Genomic DNA, 17281 nt, shown 5'->3' with positions numbered 1-17281 from the left:
CATATCTTGATCCACGTATGAAACTGCATTTAGTAATCTGCACACGCAGTTGCGATTATGCACATTCTGAGCCTGATTCGGCAAGGCTCGCTAAGCAGCAGTTGTTCGATACTTAGCGAGCCCAAAACGGCCCTGGCCACCCGGATGAACGTCACCCCTGCGGAATCACATTGGTAACATGCGAGGTGATGTATGAATTCAGTCTAAATGGACTTTTATTTCCTTCAGAGTCCGCCCTCGGCAGGCATCGGCCCGTTCCCATGGGCAACACTCATAAAATGCTGGCCATTCACCTGCTCCGGCCCTGTGGCTGCCCCCAGCCCTAACTCCCCACAATGAATGGCCCAGGGAGTTCCATGTGCAAACCCCCGGCCATGGTCAAACCCCGACCATCGGGGCTGTGTCCAAATTCAGATCACTACGAGTGATCCTGAATTGCCCTTCTATAGCTTGGCCTTCTCTTTGTACGTGAAATATGTATTTTGTTTGTCATTCAGGTGATGCAGGGAAGACTCAGTATTGTAGGATATAGTGGGCTAGACTTCACCCCCATTGGTGCATCTGGCACCCAGCACATGCTAAATGAGTACTGAAGGTGCCCATACACGGTTCAATGATCGCATCCGTTATGGTCTGGATCGCATCACAATGCATGCATTTTGCATGCGATGCGAGGGCAGTACAAAAAATATGTGCAGCACACATACAACGCACCGTGTATGGGCACCTTAATACATACAACACTAATAACTGCAGCTATGGACAACAATACAGTGGGTGGCACAATGCCTTCACCTGAATACACTTGTAGTCGCATTATCTCTCCATTGGCTAAATATCCACATTGAATGGAATATGTCCAAAGGCAAGTATATTTATATAGTCGGCCCTTTTCATAGAAATGTTCTTCTTTCCTTGATTGGTTATCTTGCTATGCCATTGGATGATGAAGTTGGTAGGTGTCAGGCAATCTGTGTGACCTTTACACCTGCAAGTTACTAAAGCTCCTCTTGTGATACAGATATTTTTCATCCGATTGTGAGTTCCTGAAAAGTGGCCATATCACATTTTCATCTGACTCCTATCTGAGGCACTTCCCCGTACGCCTCAGATCGCACATAGTCATGGCTGACATGAATATTTCTCAGCCATGACTGGAATCGCATACCATACATCGACGTGTTGCCTCTTAGGGCTTCTCCCGGAGAGACAACAATAAGATAAGAGTAGGCAAGTGTGTCCTACATCGGTATATTACAGTCCCATGTACTATGATTGCCTCAGCCAGGTCATTATACACTGCCTCCTCCTGCAGTTACCAATTGTAAGAACATTTTTTCTGAGTTCTGTGCATACACCTAGGGAAAGAATGATTGAAATATTTCAGTCAGTTCATTTGTGGTTTGTAGAAACTTACTCACCCAGTCTCACAGACAGTCCCCATAGTCTATATCCCAAAGGACTATCCAACTTATATATACACTCTTCCCATCTATGGATACACAGGTGGTGCTGAGAGCGAAGGCATTGTTTTGTGAGCTCTGCAGAGAAAACATGAGAAGAAACTGATCCTTGTACAACTGCACATTAAGCACACAGGAAAGGATGCACCTTCCTAAAGTACACTTATAATTCAATTGAACATTTTACAGTTCATAGTTAACCATACTTGCCTACTTTTGAAAACTAGTTTCAGGGAGATTATGGTTGGTAGTAATCTGCTGGGCTGCCCCAGCCTCCATGCACCCCCTAGTCTCTGTCCATGAGGTGAATAAATGCTGCACACAGGCATTCGTTCACCTCCTCCCCGGCTCCGCTGCCGTCCGCCCAACCTCCATACTGACCGGAGGATGCTGTGGTCAGGAGGTTGTGTACCCCCATTGGTGTAAATGGGAGCCGACTCGGATGACCCGGCATACCCGTTTACACTGCCTCACCACCCGTAGGTAGGATTCGCGGTAATGGACATAGGATTTTTTTTTTCAGCTACCCCTTTTACACCAACGCTGCCCCAGATCCATGAGGCAAAAACCCAGGGTTTTGCCTCGGTGTAAAAGGGGTATTATTTAGCTATGGGGTCAATTTATGAAAATCCACATAAGTTTAATATCTCTGCACCCTTTTAAGTTTTGTTTCTCATCACTGTCTTGCCATTGCACAGGCCCGGATTAGAATGCATCCAGGCGAAGGAGTATAGAGATACTATCCCTATACTCCTTACTTTTGACCTGGCTAGGCTGCTGCACAGCCACGCCCATTGGCTGATACTGTAGCCTATAAGCTACAGTCAGGGATGGACTGGGCCTCCAAATCGTCCCTGGCATTTTGTGCACATGCACAAATGTTACGTGGGCATATATGCCGGTGTGTGTGTGTGTGTGTGTGGGGGGGGGGGGGCGGGTTTGGGGGAGTGGGGGGGTATTTCTATTGCATTCCTGCGACGGATCGCATCTCCTTTTCCTGCAATTGTGATGCGAGGTACATTCCCATGTGCCTCGCATCACAAAAATGCAGAAAAATACGTACTGTATATTGAAGGTTCTAGTACTGTATGCACTGAATAAATCAGGCCCATTTACCTTTATGATAATTCTTCAAAATATATCATAAAGTTTAGCATGTACTCGTCCTAGTAAAGTATATCCATCATTCACCGCTTGTTTGAATAGAATAGCATGCCCTACAACAGCTACAACAGAAGTCCCAAGGGGTGCCACACTGTGCACACTGCACCAATTTTTCCAATACTTTTCCTCCAGTGTCCAGCGGCGGTGGCAGGAGCATTTCCAAGATTCCATGAAAATGTCACGGCGGCAGTGGAGTCTGAGTATTCAAGTGCTCAGACTCCACAGTGCAGAGCTGCTGTCCAAATCGCCAGAAAAATGTCCGCCTCACCATTTTTAAGAAGGTTTGCGCATGCACAGTAGGGTCTGAGCGCTGTAGTGCTCAGACCCTAATGCTCAAGGCAGAGAGGAGGGGACCCGGCCGGAGGAGGCTGCACACGGGCCTTCTCCTCTCTTAAGAATCCCGTGGCTGGCGCTGACGCCACACCCCATACTTGCCTACTTTTGAAAACTAGTTTCAGGGAGATTATAGTTGGTAGTAGAATTTTGCACAGCGCCCCATTGAGGGGGCATGTGATGCTGCACTTAAAGGGCGTGTCTAGTTCCATATATGGAGAGATTGTGAAAAGAGATTGTGTACGTGGCGCCTAGAAGCGTGGGTGTGTACTGCTACATCTGAGAGGAATCTTGTAAAATGACTTATATCCAAATGTAGACGATCCCCAAAGCAGTTAGTAAGAGCTACTATACCTGCTAAAGTGATGGGAAATGGTGCTGATGATTCAATGTAAATGTATCTATTCTCTCATTCCTTTTTTCCCCAAAAAATATAACAGTGTAATGTGGGCTGGGTGAAATGAGGGAGAGAGGGAGATTGCTGCTATTTCAGGGAGTCTCCTTCATAATGCAGGAGGGTAGGCAACTATGCCACAACCAGGGCCGGCGCCACCCCTAGGCAGCATTGGGCATTTGCCACTGGAGGGCGGAAGTTGGGAGCAAGTCCCCCCCCCCCCTCCCGGATCGAGGTGAGCTGCCTTCCCCCCCTCCTCACTGACCAGCAATACCATCTCCCCCCTCCTCACTGACCAGCGGCAGCGCTGCCTTCTCCCCTTCCTCACTGACCAGCGGCAGCGCTGCCTTCTCCCCCTCCTCACTGACCAGCGGCAGCGCTGCCTTCTCCCCATCATCACTGAACCCCCCCTCCATGGAACACCGCGGTGGCCTGCACCACACCACAGGGGGTGCCGAGGCGCTCCCCCTGGCCCCCGTCTGGGGCGCTCCGTTGCCTGGTACCGGTCCTGGCCACACCCCCACCCTGAAAACTTTTGGGCAAGCCTGCATTTTTTTTTTTTTACACTACCTGAAAATGCCCTTTTACCACTCACAAATGGCGACTTCCTGTCAATCAAACTGCGTCCGTGTTGCGACTTGAAACAATCAAAACCCCCATTACTTGTTGCCCATTTAGTGGTAAACATAGGGTGGTTCATTTCTAGCTGTTTTTTTTTTTTCTCAAACATCACATTGTTTTGTAACACTTTAATCTTCAGGTCACATGTTTGATTAAGGAATGAACAATTCCGGGAATTTCAGTCACTATGCTAAGTGTGAGTGATAACAGGCAAAACACAGGAACTTCTGCATGTAGCAATGCATTGTGAATAACCTTTAATTAAAATGTTGTCATTCTAATAGGTAAATGGCATTCTCGTTCCAGACCGCTCTGCTCATTTTTCAAACACAGCCTGTAACAGTTGAATGGCTGGTTCTTTATCATGCGCACAGCTTCTTGCAGGCAGAGGGGCTGGAAGCTGGCCAGCAGCTTACAGAGCTGCTGGGGATTCCCCCACAGCAGCAAAAAAAATAAAAAAAATAATTTTTTAAAAATGGGGGCGTGGCCTCGTGGCAGCACTGCTAGTATAGACCACACCCCTTTAAGTCAGGCCATGCCCCCAAAATTTGACACACGCCTACGACGCGCACCTTGTCCCGCGCCGCTGTCCGGAAATGTTGGGAGGTATGGGAAAACGGGTTTTGGGGATTTAGGGCCAGATCTATCAAGCTTCAAAAGTGATAAATTGTAGATTAATAAACAGCCAGCCAATCAGCTCCTACCTGCCATTTTTCAAATCCAGTCTGTGGCATGGCCAGGGCCATCTTTTCATATGGGCTTAATGGGCACTTTCCCAGGGGCCCCAGGTGTATAAGAGCCCTATACTGATAGCTGAGGATCCCATTTTTCCAGGGATACCAGAATTTTGAAAATCGGCCCTGGGGAAATGGAGATATCCAACTTCAAAGCAGCAGTTCAGATCTGACCTGTCAATTGCAATTCCCAGTCAGATTTCTCAGGTTCTGTCTGACTTAGAGTTTTTCTAGAGATACAGTAGTATATTCCAAAAGCTGGGACTTTCCTCTTTCTGTCGACACTAGCGGTTTGTCTCTATCATGCCCAGAACCAGAGATATCAGCCTTCCAGCAGCCGGTCCCTGCTCCAGCTCCAAACATCTAGTGTACAGTTTTATATTTTTGTCAAGGGATTGCTCTGGCTCCTGATCTCTGATCCCCAAGTCCCCAGCACCTCCTGAAAGTTGGGACTCTAGGTTTTTATACTATTGAAGGCTAAGAAATCTATTTCCAGATAATGGCGATATCTGCAGTCAAACAAGCTGCCCTTCCACCGGAAAATGACGAATGTTAAGCCCTCTCCATTATCCAACCCTCCCTTGCGTATAAAACACCCCCTACCTCCCTGGAAGTCATTTACAAGGGACCCTTCATTCAGCTCAGTGCCCTCTTCCACACTTTAGTGTTCACCCTCCCATCACCTGTGCAGTAAACGAGTAATTAGCAGAAGTTACTGCTCCGGGTCCTAAATGTGTAGTGGAAGATAGAGCACCCCCTGCCACCCGTGGGACATCAAAGCTGCTGCTGATAGCACCCCCTACCCCTAGGAGGGGAGAATGGGTAAGGGCCCCAGTGCATTGCTTTACCCAGGGGCCCACACTGCTGTTAAGACGGCCCCCGGGCATGGCAGGTAGGAGCTGATTGGCTGGCTGTTTATCACTCTCCATTTTATCACTTTTGAAGCTTGATACATCTGGCCCTTCGCCACAAATTTTGAATAATAAATGGGCCCCTCAGTGTGCATGCAATGTGATGTTTGTCAGGGAGTTTAATAGTGTGTACAGACGGTAAGATTTGGCTTCCGATGTTCCCGATATAGAGAACATCGGAAGCCAAATCGCATGCTTTTTTTAGTGCTTACGAGCCCGATGCGCTGCTGATGAGCGCTCCTGTGTGAGTGCATATCGGCAGCCAGATACAGAGGGCAGGCAACACTATATAGTGCAGATCTGCACTATATAGTGTAAATTGTGCCCCTCTAGCATGCGAGTCCCGATGCGATCTGATCGCGTCGGGACTCGCATCTCACGGCAGCATCTGCCGTGTGTACACACCTTAAGAGAAAGAATGAGCAATATTGCATCGTTTGCAGTGTTGTCTAGTGTGTACCCAGCTTAAGTGTAGAGCTCATGGACACCATTCTCTTGAAAAACAAGGTGCCATGACCTAACATAATGTTGAAACAAACAATTTCTCAATAGGTTTGTTTCAACATTCTAATTGTAGATTAGTGTATGTGAGCAAACCGCGTTCTTCTTCTGTTGACAACAATGCAGTGTGTGTGTGTGACACATCCTCCATGCACGTAAATGAGGAATTAGAACCGCTCTCAGCAGGTAGTACACAGTACATGTAACATACCAGAAATGCAGTTGCTCTGTCACTTTTGGTAACAACATTTAAGTACTCAAAATAGGAACTAGCAGCAAGTTCAGGAAGTGACCGGCTGCAGAGACACAGAAACGTCTGCTGTTCCATCAAGGTAGGTTACACCATTATTCTAGCAAATCTCCCAGGTGTTCAGGGGTTCTTACATCTAATAGCAACCAATGTGCTTCTGAGAGGATTGTATGTGTATTGTCTGCCTCGCGCAAGCTTGCTGACACTTTACAATGAAGTGTTCCCAGGCTGAGACACGGTCCTGCAGGTTAGTGTGGGCTCTTACCTCTCAGCTCTTCTCTGTACTCTGTTATTTCTTTCTGCAGCACAGAGGATTTATGTGGTAGTTGATACCTACAGTAAATGTTACTCATGTGTAGCATGTAATGTCTGTTTTATAAATGTAAACTGTTAAACCACATAATAGCTACAGGGGAGTATATTCAACATAAGATACTGATGAATAATAATTTGTAAGCAATATTGTGTTTGTGCGGTCATTTGCCATGCCATTGGTCTTCTGTGACTGTGTTGTACTGGCAGTCTCAGGGTTAACCCCAAACGTGCAAGGTTGTTTGGTTGGACAGAGATTACGTTTTGCCTCTGTAATGCAGCAGCATTCCCTATGCTGGGCAGTAACGGTGGGGTGAAGCTAGGCTTTTCGATGCTTCTTTAAATGACTATGCCCGCCATTGCCATAGGCCTCTCTCTAGAGCTTCTTTTCATCTAAAATTTAAAGCGAAGGTAAGCCAGATCTGTTTGGGAAACTGCATGAGATTTGGTTTACCTCTTCCTCATAAATACACCCCAAAGTGCAACATCCGTCACCTGTATCTCATTGTACAGCCCAACTGTGGACAATAATGCATTTGCAGGGAACAGCTTAGGGCCTACTGTAATTCAGATCTGAAAGCATGACTACAAATTCGCAGACCAGGTGATTTATCGATAGACTGCACATTCGTAGTAAGCATGCGCGAGGCCGTCCTGTGATAAAATACTGCTATTTTTTACATTGCTGGCCGGCGCGCAAGCTGATTGACATGAAGCTGGCGTTTGGGGGGTGGTAACCGTTTTCTGGGAGTGTCAGGGAAAGCACAGGCGTGCCCAGGCGTTTGCGGGGAAGTCATTTGATGCCAGCTCCGGCCCCGATCAGCCTGTTTATATTGCAGCCGCTGAGTAAGTCCTGGGCTATGCAGAGACTGCGCACAATGGAAAAATCATTTGATGGTGAGCGGCTTGTGAATGGATTTGCAGCTACAGAAAGTGCAGGCCTTTAAAATTTTCTCAAGCCCTGCTAAGAAATTTGGGGTGGGACTTCACTCTGACTGGCATATACCTGAACACTGGGCTCCGAAAATTAGCAGTTGTGTGATCAGGTCTGAATTAGGCCCTTAGGGCGGGATGTATTAATATACATCGCTGCCCGCCCGCCCGCCGCGATGCCAGCACATATGTACTAACATATGCGGCTGGCATGGCAGTGCGGTAACGGAGACCCCCCGCGATACCTGTACTGTGGTGTGCGGGGGTCTCCGTCTCCTCCCTGCCGCCTGAACTGCCTTCACACTGGGGACAGCTAAGCAGGCTGTCCCCGGCGCCTCCTCCTCCCCCTGCAGCCGGAAGGATGTCCGGCTTTGTTGATAGGGGGAGGAAGGGCTTACCTTCCGGGGTCCAGGAGGACCTGCAAGAAGGTAAGCCCAAGGAAGGGGGAAAGGGGGGGTCGGCGAGGCGGCGGGCGGCGAAAAGAAGCCCATGGGATACCCTGGCCGGCGAAATCCGTATGGCCGCGTAATAGTACATAGGAAAATGCGGTAAAACGGGGGTTTTACCGCATTTTAGTCTGGTACCTTTTAAGTTTTAAAGCCGGGGACACATTCAACAATTTTTCTAAACGATCACGTATAGTTAACAATGTGAGTATTTTGTCAATGTGACCACTGAACGATATAGTTTCTACGATGGTAATGTGTATGCATTATACCGTTCACACTCAAGGAGAACCGCCAGTTCAAGGGAGTAGTTTGCAGTGTGGTCTAATGTGTACCCAGCTTTAGTTTTTGCTTGCACATATAAGCGCACCCAATGCTTATACACAATGGAGGCAGGCATATTGTGTTCAAAAGTGAGCAGTGCATATGCGATGCTTATTGGTTGTGGCATAATTATGCATGCTACCATTGCTATGGCGACTAGATGAATACACATTTATAGGTAAATTAATAAAAATGACAAACATCCGGCAAGGAAGTTACAAAATGACATGATTCATAGATATGAATAAGATACTGGCGTTGCAAGTGTGTAACTTCCTTCCTATAGTATGTGTATTACACAGTGCTTGTAGTTGATGGCAGCTGGGGAAGCTTGATTTACTCCCTTATGCTAAATATCTGGATATTTGTTTTCTTCCCTGAAAAGTTTCAGGGAAGAAAACAGATCCATTTTGCTAGAATAAAATAAAAATTCATTGATGTACAGTATATATAAAGGGGCATGGATAGGAGTGATCACTATATTTCCAGAATCTGGCCTTGACAAGGTGTATGCCTAGACATCGGACTGTGCTTGTTCAAGTGGCTATTGCTAGTTACAGATAAACCTCTGAGCGTCTGATGCACCCCTTAAAACCTAACCCCCCCCCCCTCCCTCTGTCCTCTGTACCTGAAATAACCAGACGGAGTCATGTATTTATAGCGAATTAAGGGTCACAATTTATTAACTTAATTATAAATTTACTGTGACTTAATTTGGGTGGCAAAGATAGCACTGCGGTCCACCAGTCCTTATAGCAACTGAAAACTGGTAACCACAAGGAGATCCTCCCTTTTTACCCCCCAACGTCAGGCCTTGCAACAGCCTTTGCGTGGTCCACCAAAAGGGTGGTGCCATGCGCCTCCGCCCTCATTCTTATGGGGATGGGGTGCCTCCGTTCTTCCTGGTGCCAAACCTTGGCTGGCCCGCAGTACTTTCACCTGCTGTGACGTGTTCTGTTGATACTGAATGCTGCTTGGTGTTCATCTTGGGATGGGCCAGTTGGATAAACATATCTTCTGCAGAATGCTGGTTCTTTGTGACCCCCCCGACCTGTCCCCTACTTAAGTATGCGTTCCACCCTGGGGAGGGGCAGCGCTCCCCATCTCCTTTCTTCTCCCTCCCTCCCCCTTATCCTTTCTTCCCACTATTCCTGCAATGCTATCTCTCTCTCCCCTCCTAGTGTCTAATTTAGGTGCGGGGCACATTCTAACTGCTTATTGTCTCACATCTAGTCCATGCTCTTTCTCTCTTCTGTACTGGTATCTGGGAGGACTGGCCACATTTCTGGGGGGCCGGGAGGGGGACCCAATTTTCAGGAGCCGCTCCCAGCCATTCCGGGAGGGTAGGCAACCCTGGGTATAATACATCTTCCCCTTAGGGGCATATTCAATCTTGGCCAAGTGTTTCAACAGGTAACTAAAACAGTAAAGACTTGCTTTCAGTATTCAATTGCGCACATTTTCACCCGTTTTTCAGTACAATTTTGCCGTGAATTTGACAAAGCCACATGAATTTGCGGCAATTTTGTCAATTCACGCAGTTTTCACCAATAGCGGAATTTTTGCCCAGTCGAAAAATCAGCACTGGAATTGAATAGGGAGAATCAAATTTGCCTAAAAAACAGGTAAACATTTCGACTGGGATTGAATACGGGCCTAAGTCCTCAAGACACCCTAACAGCATACCTTCCATCTGTCAAAAAAGGGGCATGACCTTGGCAAAAAGGGAAATTCCCAAGGGACACTGCGGCCCACATGGTGCGATTTTGGCTTCCGATTTTGGCTAGTCAAAAATCATATAGTAAGTTAGTCAAAATTGCACATTCAGTAGGTCGGTATAGCAAGTAGAGACTAGGGATGGCCATTGATCATCGATGATTAGAAATCATCAATGGTTTATGGCCAAGTTGAATAGTTTGCTATCAATGGGGAGAACCAGATGGTTTCCCACGATCAATGTCAAGCTTAAACAAGGAGCCAGGACATGAAGCATAGCCCTGCCCCTAACACCCATGAAGCCCCACCCCCATATTTTGATTGGCCCACAGGCTAATCAATCAAAGAAAATGGATGACCACCGATTATGTAAAAACATTGATGGCCATCCATTGCATAGTAATAAACTATCGATGGCCAGTTGCACTTTTGCTATAGATGGCAACCATTGATGGCAAAGGCAACGAAGGCCATCCCTAGTAGAGACAAACTGTGCAGGAAAGACAATTTTGACTATGTCTATGTGTACAGTGTATTTGGGTATATGCTAAATAGCGCATAGTCAAAATTGTAAGTGCAGATAGTCAAAATCACAGTCAAAATTGTATAGTCAAAATTGTGCATGAGCCAGACTCGCACCGTGTTTACACACCTATGGCTAATACAATGTACCAGGTTAATAACACCAATGCTCTGTATAAAATACTACTTAATCCTGGACTCAGTATAAGGTAACATGTATAAAGTGCAATTCAAGTGCTGTCTCAAACCTGATCCTTGTTTAGCCTATCAGGGGTTTCCCTGAGCCCCTGTGGGCTAGTCTACCAGCGGCGTAACTATAGCACCGCAGCCCCCGCCACTGCGGGGGGCGCTGTGCATGTGGGGGCGCCGGGGGCTGCGGTGCTATAGTTACACCCCCCCAATCCCCCGCAGACTTACCTATCGCGCTGGTCCCGGTGGCTCCGTTCTTCTGCTGAGGACCACCACAAAATGGCCGCCCCCATATAGCACGCAGTTCTCTGAAACTGTCTGCTGTATGGGGGCAGCCATTTTGTGGTGGTCCTCAGCAGAAGAAGAACGAAGCCGCCGGGACCAGCGCGATAGGTAAGGCTGCAGGGGATTGGGGGGGGGGGGGTTTGCATGGGCGGCGGGGTGGCGGGGGATTGGGGGTGCTTGGCGGGGCGGCGGAGCGGGGGGGGGGGGGGGGGGTAGACTACGCCACTGTAGTCTACCCAACTTTGGCTTCATTTCATTGGCATAGTAAGAGGGGGGTAGGGGTTAGTATAAATTGCTTGAACCAATCAAAAGATTTAGCCCTTCCTCCCTAGACATGCACTTACTATAGAAGGCACTCATTAGCGCCCATCTATGCCCTCACACTTTGCGAAGCATCCCTTCCTTTTGCTCCCTTTAACCCTTTGTGGATATTTTGAGGATCTCTCACAGCAACTTTGGCACCCAAAGGGTTAAGGTCCAACCAATTTCTGAGTGGGCCATGTATGATGTCCTATTTTGTTTTGCGTTATGCTTGAATATTTAACATGTTTTTTCTCAGTAAATTGCCAAACAAATTCTGAATTTGACTAGTTAAGTTGAAAATTGTGTCTGGTTGAAAACTAATCAAATAGAAATGATTATTTTTCAATATGTCAGATTTTTAAATTCCTTGTTTGCCAGGTGATTATTGTTAGTGAAAATTAAAATTACATTATTTACTGTTTTGGTCAATATGATGTGTATGTGCTACATTTGGTCATGATTTTTCAACAATCAAATAATTTATTTCTAAATGTAAAAAGATAATAATCTATACATGACCAGTGTATTATTACTGAAGCAGTGACATTTCCAAGGTCACACAGGGCAAATGAGGTTACACAAACCAGTCTCCCAGTACCATTGATTTATATTGTCTCAGACAAGCAGACGGATCTCTTGCGTTTGAGGTGTTGAGCCACATTAAGATCCTGAATTTGTAATTCTTTCTCGGCTGATGTATGATGATGTGGAAGTGGGTGGTCATTCCTTGCAGAAGACGGTCTTGCCTTAAACAGTTGACACATAAGTGACTAATTAGCTTCCTATTTTATTTCTCCTCTGCCAACTGTGGTGTACACACGGAGAGATTTGGGCAGGATCAAAATTGTCCATTAGCCAATATCTCACCGTGTGTACGGGTCTTTAGTGAGAAGAAAGTTATGTAGTGATAAGATATGGCAAGTAATTAGATTAAAGCCTGTGAAAGTACAATCGCAAGCGTGACAATTTAATAAACTGGTCTTTTGGTAAGCAGGAGCACACTGTCAGCTGATTTATTTAAAATCTGCTATACAATGTATGATTTATTAAAACTTTTTTTTTTTAATTCTGTTTCCATTTTCTCCAGTTGTTGGTTTGATTATTTTTAGCCTATTTATGCTTTTAGTGTAAAGGGGCATACACATTGGGCGATTTCCGCCCCATTTTTAAGTGAACTGATTAGATTGCTTAGAAATGCAGCATTGACCGCTCCGTGTATACCCTGCAGCGATGGTGAGGTGTGTCCCCGCGTGTTGCTATCACCCACAGGGAAAGTCAGTGCTTGCGCTGGCTTTCCTGCTACATCGATAAAAAATAGGCAAAGTCCCACAGCATTGCGGTGTGCTGAGCGGGTGTACCTTGATGTGTGATGAGCAATCGTGCTTAAGCACGCTGCTCAGCAAGAGAGCCGGGTAGCGCCATGTGTACAGGGCTTAACGCGTCACATATGATAAGAACACGTGAAGACCACTTCCTCAAACTGGTGTGGTTATCCCCAGTGAGGCTTTAATGTTGATGTAATGAAGGGCCTTCAGCTCATATAAGTTTTTTTATTTTTTTTATCTTAAAGTGGGTCTGTCGTCGACACAGCGGAGACAGCCATTTTAAGAAGTGAACTATGAACATTGGCCCGGCTGATCACACCACTGTACAGCAGCACTAGGTTGACATGGAAATGGTCGACACTTGAAAAAGGTTGACATGTGTTTCCACCGTTTTTTATTGTCGACATCTGTCGACATGAACCCCCCTCCGCTCACCTCACTTCAAACATGGTGCTTTGCTCAGCACACTTTACCATTCCCAATTGTAGGCTAAGTGGATCATAAAGTATGATTATTTTGGCTAAATAAAATAAATTGTGAAAAACCCATGTCGACCTTTTCATGTGTCGACTAGTGCTTGCGTTGATCTTTTGACCATGTCGACCTTTTGCCTGTCGACCAACAGTGGTCGACCTATTGACTGTAGACCTAGTTACTGTTTACATAACAACCGGAGCCACTGTCCAACATAGTAGACACCGTTTCATGTTAACTTTGTTTTATATTTCAATTTCTCTTTACATTTGGGGGGTCTACAGTATCTAGCAAATACTCAAATGGAATGTTTTTACAGAATCTAGGGCTTTTGCTTATTTATTAAAGGACCCCTATAGAATAATGCTACTGCTAGCATTAACCTTCACTTGGGGCATACTGCAATGAGGTTGGGAATGGGATACCGGCACTTAGGATGCCGACGGACAAATTACTGACCCCAGCATTACAATCGCCATAATCCAGATGAAACAAGCAAGTAAACTAATCTTAAATCTTAAACCCTCCCCTCCCGCCACACAACTTTAACTTACATACTTACATTCGGGATCCCATCTGTTGGGATTCCAGCACCAGTATTCTCACAGGTGTCAAGGTTCTGGATACGGTCTTCTGACATCCTGTCCATCGGGATCTAGCCGGGCAAGCACGAAGGGTACTTTTACCACTGCCTGCTATGTGCAATAAACAGTAATAGACTCTTGCATTGAAGGACTAAGAATGTGTATTCAATATGTTTAAGGCAATGCTAATGATAGCGATCATCGCTGTCCATACACGCTGAGCATAATCGCCCAGTGTGTATGGACCTTAAGCCATGGTTTCACTGTATACTGAAAAGTGAAACTGTGTTAGAATTGAGGAAGCAGGCAGTGGAAATATTCAAGCTCATTTGCGAAGCCACTGACCACATATTGCCTTTTTAAAGTACTTTGGAGAGTTCTAAATACAGTACTTTAAGATGAATCGGAGAATTCCTATAATTAATGAGGGGCACATAGTATAGAAGAAATTAAACTTCCACAGCTGGATCTACATGTAGATGGTAAAACAGGACAGGGAGTGTAGGGTTAATTTTCTGAAGCAGATAAAAGTGGAAGCTAGTAATGTACAGTAGCTTCAGCCCAATCAGCTGTATCTAGGGGCAGGTACTTATGGTAGAACTATTTTAGGTGTTGGAAGGAAGAGCTCCATCATCAAGACCGTTTCCCTTCCACACCAGCTTTTTGCTGTTTCTGCATGTGTGTGTGTTAGTGTCCAGGGCCGCCATCTAGGGGATACTGTGGGCACAGCTGTCCCGGGCTGTGCCACTCTGACAGAGAGGGATGGGCTTGGGCAGCTAATTTCTCCCACCGCAACCCCCACAGTCATGCCCGACTTCCTCCACTGAGCTGCCCCCGCTGAATCCCATTTCTCCTGGAGCGCTTCTAGAGGATCGCAGGCTTCTCCTACACCTCTGGACTCTGGCAGCTATTTAAAATGTGGCGCTGTCTGGCAGCCGCTCTGATTGGCTGCTGGGCCGCAAGCTTGGATTGGCTCACCAGTCAGAACCATTTTTTAAATGGATGCCAGTGTCTGGAGGTGGAGGAGAAGCCTGCTGATCTCTATAAGCACTTCGGGAGCAGTGAGATACAATGGGGGCAGCAGAGCGGAAGAGGGGAGAGGCCTGAATTTCGCTTTGCTTGCCCCAGTGACCAACAGAGCTGGTGGTGAGTGAGCACCAATGGGGCATTATCTGTATAGGCTCTCCAGCTCAAAGGTGGCTGGCTTGATCCTTTTTTTGGTGTGTGTGTGTGTGTGTGTGGGGGGGGGGGGGGGGGGGGTAGGTGGGGGTGTCTATTTTGTCAGTTCCAGGCCCCACAATTTCTAGTGGCAGGCTGCGTGTGTCTCAGACTTGCCTACCTGTAAATACTAGATAGAAAATACCATTGAGGGGGGGGGGGGGGTGTTTCACTGTGTCTGTGCTTAAATGCTTCTTGTTGCAAGATATTGCTATATAACAGTGGTTCCCAACCCTGGTCCTCAAGTACCCTCAATAGTGCACGTTTTCCAGGTCACCCGGCAGGTGCACAGGTGCACTCATTATTCAGACACATTATAAAATATCCACAGGTGGAGCTCTTTGTTTCGCTTGTGGTGATTCTATGTGGAGACCTGGAACTGTTGGGGTTATTTGAGGACCAGGGTTGGGAATCAATGCTATATAATATTAGTAAAGATATATTTTGAAAGTTTTGCAATTGATACTAACATGGCTGTCTGCAATATTGTGTTTATTGTTTGCAACTTTTTTTTCCGCTGTGATATTCTGCTCACTCAACATACATGATAAATGCCATGCTTGTGTAAAAAATGACAAATACAATTTGACCTTGTGTGAATTCATTCCTAAGCATATAAGTATGTAATATGGGGATGCAGTCAAAATCCTGATGGTCATAATCCCGACTGTCAAAATACAGACAACCATTGACCGACGGTCAAAATCCCGACAAGGTCAAAATACCGACATTTAAAATCCCGACATGGTCAAAATCCCGACAAGGTCAAAATACCGACATTTAAAATCCCGCCAAGGTCAAAATACCGACATATAGAAAGTAGACATGTGAAAAAGTCAACATGACTTTCGGTCGGCAGGTCGTGAGATCGACATGGTTAATTTCATTGCTTTTTGACCCGACATGTGCCGGCAGGCGGTATTTCATGCCATACCATCCACTAGGGCGTGGTGGGAGAATAAAATAGTGTGCCCTAAGCATCGCAAGCGCCCATGTCGACCTCGTGACCTGTCCACCGAAAGTCATGTTGACTTTTTCACCTGTCTACATTCTATATGTCGGTATTTTGACCTTGTCGGGATTTTAAATGTCGGTATTTTGACCATGTCGGGATTTTGACCATCTGTCAATAGCTGTCAGTATTTTGACCATCAGGATTTTGACCGTCGAGATTTCATACCGAATCCGTAATATGGGAGTGGGGGGTGCTGTGTATAATGTGCTATAGTGCTCTGTGTACTTGGGGAGGGAGGTTGTGTATAATGTGTTACTGGGTGTAATATGGGGGTGAGTTGCTGTGTATAATATGCTAAAGTGCTCTGTGTACTGGATGGTAAATGGGGGAGAGGGGCTGTGTATAATGTGCTGTGTGTACTTGATGTTATATGAGGGGGTGGGGTGGCTGTGTATAATGTCCTATGGTGCTGTGAGGAAGAAGGTAAGTATACAGCTTCTGTCGTTCTTCTGATCCTCAGCATGCCATCCACCAGTCACGTGTACTGGATGTGATATGGGGAAGGGGGGCTGTGTCGAATGTAATGTAACAGTGGTGCGTGTACTGGTGTATGTTTGTGTGTACGTATAGGAAGAGGGTCTATTTTCTCAGAAGTCCTGAATAATACAATAGAGTCCCCAAAACTCAACATTTAACAGGTTAAGGGGCTGTACATTTGGTTATGCCCCTTTTGTCATGTAGCCACTCCCCCTCATGTCATATGGCCACACCCCTGACCACACCCATTTTGGCGCCCGGCACAGTACCACTAAGATATTTTTTTCTACTTGCACCACTTTGTATAACAACCGTGCTGGGGGTATGGTTCTTTCCAGATTTCATGCACTGCACTCTTTGTGGACCATAATGCACAGTTGTGTATAATAAGACCTCCTTGTATTATAGATGTTGTTTATTGAATTGCTGGCTTGCACTTTGGTTTGCCACCAGTGTGTTCTTTTCTTAAGTTGTATTTAGTCAATTTAGCGTTCCAAATTAACACTAGTCAAATATTTACGGTTCCCCCTGTACCACGATTACCATTTCTTTGTTATTGTTTAGTTATTTCATTGGTCATTAGAAGCTAGCATTTGTCACGGTGGAAAATAACATGACCATTTATATTTTATTGACTTTTTCTGCTCATATTTGACCTTTCATTTTTTCCCCTCCTTTTCAGAATACTTTATCATGCTGTGTATGCTTAAAACAAAAAAAAAGAATGATGCTGGAGATAATTATCACCACAAGTAGTTTTGACTTGCTGCCTAATGAGAACAGCTCA

At 45.9% G+C, this 17281-nt stretch overlaps 1 protein-coding gene across 1 annotated transcript in view; it reads left to right on the top strand.

The window, feature by feature from the left end:
- FGD3 (FYVE, RhoGEF and PH domain containing 3) overlaps nucleotides 1-17281 on the top strand; it is a 183332-nt gene that overhangs the window by 75322 nt on the left and 90729 nt on the right. The window lies entirely within an intron of this gene.

The sequence above is a fragment of the Crinia signifera genome, chromosome 8 (assembly GCF_055691185.1).
Source record: "Crinia signifera chromosome 8, ASM5569118v1, whole genome shotgun sequence".
Taxonomy (NCBI): domain Eukaryota; kingdom Metazoa; phylum Chordata; class Amphibia; order Anura; family Myobatrachidae; genus Crinia; species Crinia signifera.
This window is presented reverse-complemented; position numbering and strand designations above follow the sequence as displayed.